The sequence below is a fragment of the Ranitomeya variabilis genome, chromosome 5 (genome assembly GCF_051348905.1).
Source record: "Ranitomeya variabilis isolate aRanVar5 chromosome 5, aRanVar5.hap1, whole genome shotgun sequence".
Classification (NCBI taxonomy): Eukaryota; Metazoa; Chordata; class Amphibia; order Anura; family Dendrobatidae; genus Ranitomeya; species Ranitomeya variabilis.
The window spans coordinates 215,007,444-215,021,492 of record NC_135236.1 but is presented as its reverse complement, the minus strand read 5'-3'; positions in this window follow the sequence as shown (position 1 = coordinate 215,021,492).

The window sequence follows — 14,049 nt, the reverse complement described above, 5'->3', positions numbered from 1 at the left end:
GATTCCCTTACATTTCAGTTGTTGTGTCAGCGTGGCGGTCGCATGACACATTGCCGGCTACACAGCTGGGGATCAGCTGACGTTACTGAAACCCAATAACACTGGGTCGTATGTTTTCACTGTGCAGACGGCACGTCTGAGCCTCAACTGGCGGTGTTGGAGCCCAGGAATTTAAGTTCAGGTGGTAGAAAGATGAACACAACAGGAGACCTGGATAACGTATACAGTGACCTAATTTTTTAATCAGGAGGAGGAGTGGCAAATTCCTGCGAGATCCAGGCCTTGTTCATTTTCAGGAAAGTAAGCCGGTCAACGTTATCGGAGGATAGTCGCATGCGACGGTCAGTTAGTACACCACCTGCAGCACTAAAGACACGTTCTGATAATACACTGGCCGCAGGGCAAGACAGCACCTCCAATGCATACTGGCTTAGCTCTGGCCATGTATCCAGCTTTGAGACCCAAAACTTGAAAGGGGAAGAGCCGTCTGGGAGTACAGCAAGAGGGCAAGACATGTAGTCTGTCACCATCTGACGGAACCGTTGCCTCCTGCTGACTGGAGCCGTCTGTGATGGTGTAGACTTTTGTGGGGGGCACACAAAACTGTGCCACAGTTGGGCCATACTGGTCTTGCCTTGGGCAGAGGCACTGCTTCTGCTCCCTCTTTGTGCAGAGCCTCCACCACTGCCTGGACGCACTGAGCTGCTTTGGAATGCAGTAGCAGCACTTCTCTCAGTTGGAATGGAGAAGATGATGGAACTGACCAGTGTGTCTTGGTACTCCCGCATTTTTCGCTCCCGGTTCAACGGTGTGATGAGGCTTTCTACGTTGTCCCGGTAGCGAGGATCGAGGAGGGTGAACACCCAATAATCAGACATGTTGAGAATGTGGTCGATGCGGCGGTCGTTTCTCAGGCACTGCAGCATGTAATCCACCATGTGCTGCAGACTGCCAACTGCCCAAGAAACGCTGTCCCCAGCTGGAGGCGTGATCTCTGCCCGCTCGTCATCACCCCACCCTCGCTGTACACACTGAGTACTGGACAATTCGGGAACTCCCTCCTCTGGACGGATGTCTTCCTCCTCCATTGACTCCTCCTCATCCTCCTCACAAACTGTCCCCTGCCTACGCGTTTGTGAGGAACCACGTGGCGCTGACTGTCCAGAAGATGATGGAAGTGGTGAATCCTCATCCTCCACCTCTTCCACAACATCATCCCTTAGCGCTTGCAGTGATTTTTCAAGCAGGCAGATAAGGGGGACAGTCATGCTGACTAGTGCATCATCTGCACTCGCCATCCGCGTGGAATAATCAAAGGGACGCAAAACCTGGCAGACATCCTTCATAGTGGCCCACTCTGTGGTTGTGAAGTCTGTACGGCGCTGACTGCGACTTTTTTGCGCCTGATACAGCTGGTACTCCATTACAGCTTGCTGCTGCTCACACAACCGCTCCAACATATGTAACGTGGAATTCCACCTGGTAGGTAGGTCACATATGATGCGATGTTCCGGCAGGAGGTGTCGGCGCTGCAGAGCCGCAATGCGCGCTTTTGCCGTGCTGGAACGCCGCAAGTGAGCACACTCTAGGCGGACCTTGTGCAGCAGTGCATCAAGATCCGGATAGTCCCTCAAAAAACTCTGCACGACCAAATTGAGCACATGTGCCAGACATGGGATGTGAGTGAGGTTGCCGAGGCCCAGGGCTGCCACCAGATTTCGGCCATTATCACACACTACCATGCCTGGCTGGAGATTCGCTGGCTCAAACCACACATCGCTCTCCTGCTTGATGGCATTCCAGAGCTCCTGCGCTGTGTGGCTACGATTCCCCAAAAAAATTAATTTCAAGACGGCCTGTTGACGTTTGGCCACGGCTGTGCTCATGTCGGTCGTAACAGGTACACGTTCATCACGGGTCCATGTGGAGGTGGACTGTGACGGCTCCTGCAGCGATGATTCTGAGGAACTGGTGTAAGAGGAGGAGTCAATGCGTACAGAATGGATTCCTGCAATCCTTGGAGTGGGCAGGACACGTCCTGTGCCACTCGCACGGTCTGTACCCGGCTCAACTACATTAACCCAATGGGCAGTGAGGGAAAGGTATCGCCCCTGTCCATGTTGACTGGTCCACGCATCGGTGGTGAGGTGGACCTTGCTACCGACGGCGTTCAGTAGCGCGTGTTTTATGTGTCCCTCAACATGCTTGTGCAGGGCAGGGATGGCTTGCCTGCTGAAGTAAAAGCGGCTGGGCACACTGTACTGTGGGACTGCCAATGACATCAAGTCACGGAAGCTGTCAGTCTCCACCAGCCTGAATGACAGCATTTCCAGTGACAGAAGTTTGGCAATGCCTGCAGTCAGAGCCTGTGCTCGTGGGTGGTTTGACGAGAAAGGCCGCCTTTTCTCCCATGCCTGTACTACCGATGGCTGTAGACTGGGCTGGGAGTGTGTGGTTGACTGGGAAAGTGGTGCTGCGGGTGGAATGACAGCGGGTCTCTGGACAACAGGGCCAGAGGTTCTTCCACGGCGATCCTGGGAGGAAGCCGAACCAGCTGCGTGTGAGCTAGAGGAAGAGGCAACACGAGCTGAAGAGGTGGTAGCTGCCGCTGTTGGTTGGCCTAGCTCTTCAGTGTGTTTGTCTAACTCCGCCGGGTGCCTGTTGCGCACATGTTTCCACATGTTGGAGGTATTGAGGTTGGCGACTTTTTGACCTCTTTTGATTTTTTGATGACACACCTTGCATCTGACATAGCAAATGTCATCTGCAACTGTGTCAAAAAAGGACCAGGCACTGCAAGTCTTGGGAGCCCCCCTTTTGACTTTTGGAAGAGACATGCTCCTTACGGGTGCCAAAGCGGAGGCTGCAGGATCCGCAGTCTTCCCCCTCCCTCTCCCTCTTTGGGCCGTACGGGGAATCTCTTCCTCAGAGCTGCTCCCACCACCTTCCTGTCCCTGACGCCAAGATGGGTCAAGGACCTCATCATCTACACTACCCTCTGCCCCCAACTGCTCCTCCTGGGTAGTCTCAGCAGCAGAGCACGCACCAGTAAGTGGCACCTGAGTGTCATCATCAGCTGATGCGGCCTGCGAGGTGGTGACCGGAGCCACTGGCCCACCCGCCTCTTCAGAGGAAGACAGAAAAAGCGGTTGGGCATCACTGCACCCTGCCTCTTCTTCCATTTCTCCAATGCTGCTTGGCTGGCCCCCTGTTTCCAAGCCAAGAGATGATTCAGAGAACAGAAGTAGAGACTGCTCCTGTCCTGGGATCTCTGTCTGCCTGGGCAATTTTGCAGGTGGTGAAGAGACAGATGGCTGCTCTCCAGTGCTCTGTGTCTGAGAGGATGTGGCACTAATGGAAGTTGATGCATTAGCTGCCATCCATCCCACAACGGCTTCAATTTGGTCTTGACGCAGCAGCGGTGTACGGAGCTCGGCGACAAAGCTGCGCATGAACGACTGTTCCCTTGTGAAAGTGGGTGCTGATGACTCACCGGTGCCCGCAGCAGGCACAGAATCCCCACGTCCCCTCCCTGCTCCGCGCCCACGCCCACGCCCACGTGCCTTACTCACTGCCTTCTTCATCTTGGTTGACTGATAAAGATAAGCAGAAAAGTACTAACGGCTTTGTGTGCTTATTCCTGAGCAACTCCTCCTAACAGGTATAAGACACACTAATTTTCTAAAGTGTGGACTAGACTTGAATATGAGCTAATGTGGCCTACACAAATGTAAAGTGGTGTAACTGGTGTGTTTGGTGAACTTTATTATTTATTTATTTTTTTGGGGCTGAACTGACAACGGATAGAGCTGCAGTCACACGGAGACCGTGCAGACAGACGTAAACGGCGCTGCAAGGCCCAAAAACCCTCCTCTACTTTATCCTATGTAGTGTTTTTCCACAAATTAGCTGGAGACGGGTGGAAAGACACTAATAGGATTTTTTTAAATTAATTAGCAGCAGACTACACTACTTGAAAACAAAATGAAAATTGATTTGGCGGTATGACGCAGTGAACAACCCTGAGCTGGAGACAACCAAGCTACGGCTGCTCACAGACTACAGGGCGAGCTGCAGTCACACGGAGACCGTGCAGACAGCCGTAAACGGCGCTGCAAGGCCCAAAAACCCTCCTCTACTTTATCCTATGTAGTGTTTTTCCACAAATTAGCTGGAGACGGGTGGAAAGACACTAATAGGATTTTTTTAAATTAATTAGCAGCAGACTACACTACTTGAAAACAAAATGAAAATTGATTTGGCGGTATGACGCAGTGAACAACCCTGAGCTGGAGACAACCAAGCTACGGCTGCTCACAGACTACAGGGCGAGCTGCAGTCACACGGAGACCGTGCAGACAGCCGTAAACGGCGCTGCAAGGCCCAAAAACCCTCCTCTACTTTATCCTATGTAGTGTTTTTCCACAAATTAGCTGGAGACGGGTGGAAAGACACTAATAGGAATTTTTGGAAAAAATGTGCAGCAGCCTGCACTACTTCAAAAAAAAAAAAAAAAAGGACAGTATGAGGCAATGAACCACCCTCCCTGAACTGAATACAACCAGCTATGGATGGCCTATGTGGCTGCACTCAGACTAGAGAGTGGGCTGCACTCACACACACACACAGAGAGACCTTGCAGATCGCTGTGAAAACAGCGCTACAAGGCAAAAGGAAGGTGATTAGTAGGTGAACACAGCGGTTGCTAAATTAGCCTTTGGAAAGCACAAAGAAGCAAATCGCTATCTCTAAACTGTCCCTCAGTCAGCAAACAGCGTCCTGTCACTAACTGAATTCACAGCAGAGTGATCGCAAAATGGCGCCAGCGACTTTTAAACTGCATCATGACATCATTTAAGCAGCCAATCACAGCCTTGCCAGTAGTTTCATGCCCTCCATGCTAAACAGGATGTGCCCACACTTGGAATCTTTCTCATTGGCTGAATTTCTGAATTTTGAATCATGGAACTTCCGATTCCGGTATCCGATACGCGCCAAGTATCGGAATCCCGGTATCGGAATTCCGATACCGCAAGTATCGGCCGATACCCGATACTTGCGGTATCGGAATGCTCAACACTATTCTTGAACCATTAGAAAATCCTATCCCTCTTAGGGGTATTGATGCTACGCCATTAGCAGAAAATAAACCGCAGTATTGGACACAGGTTACCATGTGCATGACTCCTGAACACCGCGAGGTGATACGTTTTCTCGTTCTACATAAAATGCATGATTTGGTTGTTTTGGGGCTGCCATGGTTACAGACCCATAATCCAGTCCTTGACTGGAAGGCTATGTCAGTGTCTAGTTGGGGCTGTCGTGGTATTCATGAGGATTCCCTGCCTGTGTCTATTGCTTCTTCTACGCCTTCGGAAGTTCCTGAGTATTTGTCTGATTATCAGGATGTCTTTAGCGAGTCCAGGTCCAGTGCATTGCCTCCTCATAGGGAATGTGACTGTGCAATAGATTTGATTCCAGGCAGTAAATTTCCTAGGGGAAGACTGTTTAATCTGTCGATACCTGAACATACCGCTATGCGTTCATATATCAAGGAGTCTCTGGAGAAAGGACACATCCGTCCGTCTTCTTCCCCTCTTGGTGCAGGATTCTTTTTTGTGGCTAAAAAGGACGGATCTTTGAGGCCTTGTATTGACTATCGGCTTTTAAATAAGATCACTGTCAAATTTCAGTATCCTTTGCCGCTGTTGTCTGACTTGTTTGCCCGGATTAAAGGTGCCAAGTGGTTTACCAAGATAGACCTTCGTGGTGCGTACAACCTTGTGCACATTAAGCAAGGGGATGAATGGAAAACCGCATTCAATACGCCCGAAGGTCATTTTGAGTACTTGGTGATGCCTTTTGGGCTCTCTAATGCCCCTTCAGTTTTTCAGTCCTTTATGCATGACATTTTCCGGAACTATCTGGATAAATTTTTGATCGTTTATCTGGATGATATTCTGTTTTTTTCTGATAATTGGGACTCGCATGTGGAGCAGGTCAGGATGGTCTTTAAAATTTTGCGTGAAAATTCTTTGTTTGTCAAGGGCTCAAAGTGTCTTTTTGGTGTACAGAAGGTTCCCTTTTTGGGGTTCATTTTTTCCCCTTCTGCTGTGGAGATGGACCCAGTCAAGGTCCGAGCTATTCTTGATTGGACTCAGCCCTCGTCAGTTAAGAGTCTTCAGAAGTTCTTGGGTTTCGCTAACTTCTACCGTCGTTTTATCGCTAACTTTTCTAGCATTGTGAAACCTTTGACGGATATGACCAAGAAGGGCTCCGATGTGGTTAATTGGGCTCCTGCTTCCGTGGAGGCTTTCCAGGAGTTGAAACGTCGGTTTACTTCGGCGCCTGTTTTGTGCCAGCCTGATGTCTCGCTTCCCTTTCAGGTTGAGGTGGATGCTTCAGAGATTGGAGCAGGGGCCGTTTTGTCGCAGAGAGGCCCTGGTTGCTCTGTTATGAGACCTTGCGCCTTTTTCTCTAGGAAGTTTTCACCTGCGGAGCGAAATTATGATGTGGGCAATCGGGAGTTGTTGGCCATGAAATGGGCATTTGAGGAGTGGCGTCATTGGCTCGAGGGTGCTAAGCATCGTGTGGTGGTCTTGACTGATCACAAAAATCTGATGTATCTCGAGTCTGCTAAACGCCTGAATCCTAGACAGGCCAGCTGGTCATTGTTTTTCTCCCATTTTGACTTTGTTGTCTCGTATTTACCAGGTTCAAAAAATGTGAAGGCCGATGCTCTTTCCAGGAGCTTTGTGCCTGATGCTCCTGGAGTCGCTGAACCGGTTGGTATTCTTAAGGATGGTATTATCTTGTCAGCTATTTCTCCAGATCTGCGACGTGTGTTGCAGAGATTTCAGGCTGATAGGCCTGATTCTTGTCCACCTGACAGACTGTTTGTGCCTGATAAGTGGACCAGCAGAGTCATTTCCGAGGTTCATTCCTCGGTGTTGGCAGGTCACCCAGGAATTTTTGGCACCAGAGATCTGGTGGCTAGATCCTTTTGGTGGCCTTCCTTGTCTAGGGATGTGCGGTCATTTGTACAGTCCTGTGGGACTTGTGCTCGAGCTAAGCCTTGCTGTTCTCGTGCCAGCGGGTTGCTCTTGCCCTTGCCTGTCCCTAAGAGACCTTGGACACATATCTCCATGGATTTCATTTCTGATCTTCCTGTGTCTCAAGGCATGTCTGTTATCTGGGTGATATGTGATCGCTTCTCCAAGATGGTCCATTTGGTTCCTTTGCCTAAGCTGCCTTCCTCTTCCGATCTGGTTCCTGTGTTTTTCCAGAACGTGGTTCGTTTGCACGGCATCCCTGAGAATATTGTGTCAGACAGAGGATCCCAGTTCGTTTCCAGATTCTGGCGATCCTTTTGTAGTAGGATGGGCATTGACTTGTCGTTTTCGTCTGCTTTCCATCCTCAGACTAATGGACAGACGGAGCGAACTAATCAGACTTTGGAGGCTTATTTGAGGTGTTTTGTCTCTGCTGATCAGGACGATTGGGTGACCTTCTTGCCGTTGGCTGAGTTTGCCCTTAATAATCGGGCTAGTTCCGCCACTTTGGTTTCGCCGTTTTTCTGCAACTCTGGTTTCCACCCTCGTTTTTCTTCGGGTCATGTGGAACCTTCTGACTGCCCTGGGGTGGATTCTGTGGTGGATAGGTTGCAGCGGATCTGGAATCTTGTGGTGGACAACTTGAAGTTGTCATAGGAGAGGGCTCAGCGCTTTGCCAACCGCCGCCGCGGTGTGGGTCCCCGACTACGTGTTGGGGATTTGGTGTGGCTTTCTTCCCGCTTTGTTCCTATGAAGGTTTCCTCTCCCAAATTTAAACCTCGTTTTATTGGTCCTTACAAGATATTGGAAATCCTTAATCCTGTATCCTTTCGCCTGGATCTTCCTGTGTCGTTTGCTATCCACAACGTGTTTCATAGGTCCTTGTTGCGGCGGTACGTTGTGCCTATGGTTCCTTCTGCTGAGCCTCCTGCTCCGGTGTTGGTTGAGGGCGAGTTGGAGTACGTGGTGGAGAAGATCTTGGATTCTCGTCTCTCCAGGCGGAGGCTTCAGTACCTGGTCAAGTGGAAGGGCTATGGTCAGGAAGATAATTCCTGGGTGGTCGCCTCTCATGTTCATGCGGCCGATTTAGTTCGTGCCTTTCACGCCGCTCGTCCTGATCGCCCTAGTGGTCGTGGTGAGGGTTCGGTGACCCCTCACTAAGGGGGGGGTACTGTTGTGATTTTGCTTTTTGCTCCCTCTAGTGGTCATTAGTGATTTGACTCTGGAGCTTCTGTCTTTTCCTATATCCTCACCTGGGCCGTTAGTTCAGGGGCGTTGCTATATAAGCTCCCTGGACCTTCAGTTCAATGCCTGGCATCGTTGAAATCAGAGCTAATCTGTTGTGCTCTTGTCCTATGATCCGGGTTCCTGTATTTCAAGCTAAGTCTGCTTCCTTGCTTTTTGCTTTTGTTTTGTTTGGTATTTTTGTCCAGCTTGTTCCAATCTGTATCCTGACCTTTGCTGGAAGCTCTAGGGGGCTGGTGTTCTCCCCCCGGACCGTTAGACGGTTCGGGGGTTCTTGAATCTCCAGCGTGGATTTTTATAGGGTTTTTGTTGACCAGATAAGTTATCTTGCTATATTCTGCTATTAGTAAGCTGGCCTCTCTTTGCTGAACCTGGTTCATTTCTGTGTTTGTCATTTCCTCTTACCTCACCGTTATTATTTGTGGGGGGCTTGTATCTTGCTTTGGGGTCCCTTTCTCTGGAGGCAAGAGAGGTCTTTGTTTTCTTCTCCTAGGGGTAGTTAGATTCTCCGGCTGGCGCGAGTCATCTAGCGATCACCGTAGGCATGATCCCCGGCTACTTCTAGTGTTTGCGTTAGGAGTAGCTATTTGGTCAACCCAGTTACCACAGCCCTATGAGCTGGATTTTTGAATCTCGCAGACTTACACGTTCCTCTGAGACCCTGTCCACTGGGGTCATAACAGCCGGCAACGTGTCCTGCAACAGCCACGCAGACACAAAGCTGCCACCAGTGCAGGCTTCGGCCTACACTCCGCTCCCTCTACTCCTCCTGCTGACCCTGGGCTCTAACACCGCCAGTTGGGGCCCAGATGTGCTAGCTGCACAGAGAAAAACACCTCGCCAATGTGTCAGTGGGGTTCAGCACCGCCAGCTGTTCCCCTGCTGTGTATCCGGCATCGTCTCTGCAACAGCCACGCAGACACAACAGACCCAAAGCTGCCGCCAGTGCAGGCTTCCGCCTACACTCCGCTCCCCCTGCTCCTCCTGCTGCCCCTGGGCTCTAACACCGCCAGTTGGGGCCCAGATGTGCTAGCTGCACAGAGAAAAACACCAGCCAATGTGTCAGTGGGGTTCAGCACCGCCAGCTGTTCCCCTGCTGTGTAGCCGGCATCGTGTCCTGCAACAGCCACGCAGACACAAGAACTGAAATTGAAGGGAACCTGTCCCCCCTCCCCCAGGCGTTTGTATGTTTCACAGCCACCTTGTACAGCAGTAATGCTGCAGGTGTGCAAGGTGGCTCATAAACTTATTCCCCTTGCACATGTGGAACTGAACACGTCTAAAATGTGTCCTCTGTGACCATTAAACCGTCCCTGAGGTGTGACTTTCCTTTGTAATGACACGCTGCAACCCCCTTGGTAGCGCTGCCCGTCTTCTGGCATCATTGTTTGGCTGGCTGCGCCTCTGCGGCCGCCATGGCCCACACAACACCGCTCGGTGTCTTATTTATTTTGACTGCGAGGGTGTGATTGATGGGCATGAGCAGTGCATATGTTCGCCTGTCCCTCATCTCCTTCCGCCTTCTTCAGACTGTGTGGCTTCATGGCCGTAGCATGCGATAAGGGATCAGCTGACGCCGCACAGTCTGAAGCAGGTGTAAGGACCCGAGTGTGAGAGGCGAACATATGTACTGCGCCAGGCCATGAATCCCAGCCCCGCAGTGTTCTAACAATGTAAAGACACTGCGGGGCTGGGATTCATGGTCATCGCGAACCGCACTGGCCGACATGAAATGATGTCAGAAGACGGGCAGCGCTAACAGCGCAAGGCCAAGGGATAACACGACAGCGTAGACTCCTGTGCAGCAAATAACAACGCTCAGGAGGCCGCGCCCAGCACCAAGGTGGGATTTTTGACAGCTGTGCTGCGTCTCATTACGAAGGGAACTCTCGCCTCCAACACAGTTTGACTGTATAAAGGGCTAAATGTTATACGTGTTTCATTCAGCGTGTGCAAGGAGAAAAATTAAAAGAGCAACCTTAGACTTGTGCAGCATTACTGCTGCCCAAGCTGTGGCTCTTGTAGTTTGTAACCCCTGAGGGGGGGTTAAAGGTTAACTTTAAAATCGGTTCAATTAGGCTTCGGCCTACACTCTGCTCCACCTGCAGAGCCCGGGCTCCAACAACGCTAGTTGCTGTCCGGAAGTGCTGGCTGCACAGAGAAAAACACCAGCCAATGTGTCAGTGGGGTTCAGCACCGCCAGCTGTTCCCCTGCTGTGTAGCCGGCAACGTGTCCTGCAACAGCCACGCAGACACAAAGCTGCCACCAGTGCAGGCTTCGGCCTACACTCCGCTCCCTCTACTCCTCCTGCTGACCCTGGGCTCTAACACCGCCAGTTGGGGCCCAGATGTGCTAGCTGCACAGAGAAAAACACCTCGCCAATGTGTCAGTGGGTTTCAGCACCGCCAGCTTTTTCCCTGCTGTGTAGCCGGCATCGTGTCCTGCAACAGCCACGCAGACACAACAGACCCAAAGCTGCCGCCAGTGCAGGCTTCGGCCTACACTCCGCTCCCCCTGCTCCTCCTGCTGCCCCTGGGCTCTAACACCACCAGTTGGGGCCCAGATGTGCTAGCTGCACAGAGAAAAACACCAGCCAATGTGTCAGTGGGGTTCAGCACCGCCAGCTGTTCCCCTGCTGTGTAGCCGGCATCGTGTCCTGCAACAGCCACGCAGACACAAGAACTGAAATTGAAGGGAACCTGTCCCCCCTCCCCCAGGCGTTTGTATGTTTCACAGCCACCTTGTACAGCAGTAATGCTGCATGTGTGCAAGGTGGCTCATAAACTTATTCCCCTTGCACATGTGGAACTGAACACGTCTAAAATGTGTCCTCTGTGACCATTAAACCGTCCCTGAGGTGTGGCTTTCCTTTGTAATGACACGCTGCAACCCCCTTGGTAGCGCTGCCCGTCTTCTGGCATCATTGTTTGGCTGGCTGCGCCTCTGCGGCCGCCATGGCCCACACAACGCCCCTCGGTGTCTTATTTATTTTTGACTGCGAGGGTGTGATTGATGGGCATAAGCAGTGCATATGTTCGCCTGTCCCTCATCTCCTTCCGCCTTCTTCAGACTGTGCGGCTTCATGGCCGTGGCATGCGATAAGGGATCAGCTGACGCCGCACAGTCTGAAGCAGGTGTAAGGACCCGAGTGTGAGAGGCGAACATATGTACTGCGCCAGGCCATGAATCCCAGCCCCGCAGTGTTTTAACAATGTAAAGACACTGCGGGGCTGGGATTCATGGTCATCGCGAACCGCACCGGCCGACATGAAATGATGTCAGAAGACGGGCAGCGCTAACAGCGCAAGGCCAAGGGATAACACGACAGCGCAGACTCCTGTGCAGCAAATAACGACGCTCAGGAGGCCGCGCCCAGCACCAAGGTGGGATTTTTGACAGCTGTGCTGCGTCTCATTACGAAGGGAACTCTCGCCTCCAACACAGTTTGACTGTATAAAGGGCTAAATGTTATACGTGTTTCATTCAGCGTGTGCAAGGAGAAAAATTAAAAGAGCAACCTTAGACTTGTGCAGCATTACTGCTGCCCAAGCTGTGGCTCTTGTAGTATGTAACCCCTGAGGGGGGGTTAAAGGTTAACTTTAAAATCGGTTCAATTAGGCTTCGGCCTACACTCTGCTCCACCTGCAGAGCCCGGGCTCCAACAACGCTAGTTGCTGTCCGGAAGTGCTGGCTGCACAGAGAAAAACACCAGCCAATGTGTCAGTGGGGTTCAGCACCGCCAGCTGTTCCCCTGCTGTGTAGCCGGCAACGTGTCCTGCAACAGCCACGCAGACACAAAGCTGCCACCAGTGCTGGCTTCGGCCTACACTCCGCTCCCTCTACTCCTCCTGCTGACCCTGGGCTCTAACACCGCCAGTTGGGGCCCAGATGTGCTAGCTGCACAGAGAAAAACACCTCGCCAATGTGTCAGTGGGGTTCAGCACCGCCAGCTGTTCCCCTGCTGTGTATCCGGCATCGTCTCTGCAACAGCCACGCAGACACAACAGACCCAAAGCTGCCGCCAGTGCAGGCTTCCGCCTACACTCCGCTCCCCCTGCTCCTCCTGCTGCCCCTGGGCTCTAACACCGCCAGTTGGGGCCCAGATGTGCTAGCTGCACAGAGAAAAACACCAGCCAATGTGTCAGTGGGGTTCAGCACCGCCAGCTGTTCCCCTGCTGTGTAGCCGGCATCGTGTCCTGCAACAGCCACGCAGACACAAGAACTGAAATTGAAGGGAACCTGTCCCCCCTCCCCCAGGCGTTTGTATGTTTCACAGCCACCTTGTACAGCAGTAATGCTGCAGGTGTGCAAGGTGGCTCATAAACTTATTCCCCTTGCACATGTGGAACTGAACACGTCTAAAATGTGTCCTCTGTGACCATTAAACCGTCCCTGAGGTGTGACTTTCCTTTGTAATGACACGCTGCAACCCCCTTGGTGGCGCTGCCCGTCTTCTGGCATCATTGTTTGGCTGGCGGCGCCTCTGCGGCCGCCATGGCCCACACAACACCCCTCGGTGTCTTATTTATTTTGACTGCGAGGGTGTGATTGATGGGCATGAGCAGTGCATATGTTCGCCTGTCCCTCATCTCCTTCCACCTTCTTCAGACTGTGCGGCTTCATGGCCGTAGCATGCGATAAGGGATCAGCTGACGCCGCACAGTCTGAAGCAGGTGTAAGGACCCGAGTGTGAGAGGCGAACATATGTACTGCGCCAGGCCATGAATCCCAGCCCCGCAGTGTTTTAACAATGTAAAGACACTGCGGGGCTGGGATTCATGGTCATCGCGAACCGCTCCGGCCGACATGAAATGATGTCAGAAGATGGGCAGCGCTAACAGCGCAAGGCCAAGGGATAACACGACAGCGCAGACTCCTGTGCAGCAAATAACGACGCTCAGGAGGCCGCGCCCAGCACCAAGGTGGGATTTTTGACAGCTGTGCTGCGTCTCATTACGAAGGGAACTCTCGCCTCCAACACAGTTTGACTGTATAAAGGGCTAAATGTTATACGTGTTTCATTCAGCGTGTGCAAGGAGAAAAATTAAAAGAGCAACCTTAGACTTGTGCAGCATTACTGCTGCCCAAGCTGTGGCTCTTGTAGTTTGTAACCCCTGAGGGGGGGTTAAAGGTTAACTTTAAAATCGGTTCAATTAGGCTTCGGCCTACACTCTGCTCCACCTGCAGAGCCCGGGCTCCAACAACGCTAGTTGCTGTCCGGAAGTGCTGGCTGCACAGAGCAAAACACCAGCCAATGTGTCAGTGGGGTTCAGCACCGCCAGCTGTTCCCCTGCTGTGTAGCCGTCAACGTGTCCTGCAACAGCCACGCAGACACAAAGCTGCCACCAGTGCAGGCTTCGGCCTACACTCCGCTCCCTCTACTCCTCCTGCTGACCCTGGGCTCTAACACCGCCAGTTGGGGCCCAGATGTGCTAGCTGCACAGAGAAAAACACCTCGCCAATGTGTCAGTGGGGTTCAGCACCGCCAGCTGTTCCCCTGCTGTGTAGCCGGCATCGTGTCCTGCAACAGCCACGCAGACACAACAGACCCAAAGCTGCCGCCAGTGCAGGCTTCGGCCTACACTCCGCTCCCCCTGCTCCTCCTGCTGCCCCTGGGCTCTAACACCGCCAGTTGGGGCCCAGATGTGCTAGCTGCACAGAGAAAAACACCAGCCAATGTGTCAGTGGGGTTCAGCACCGCCAGCTGTTCCCCTGCTGTGTAGCCAGCATCATGTCCTGCAACAGCCACGC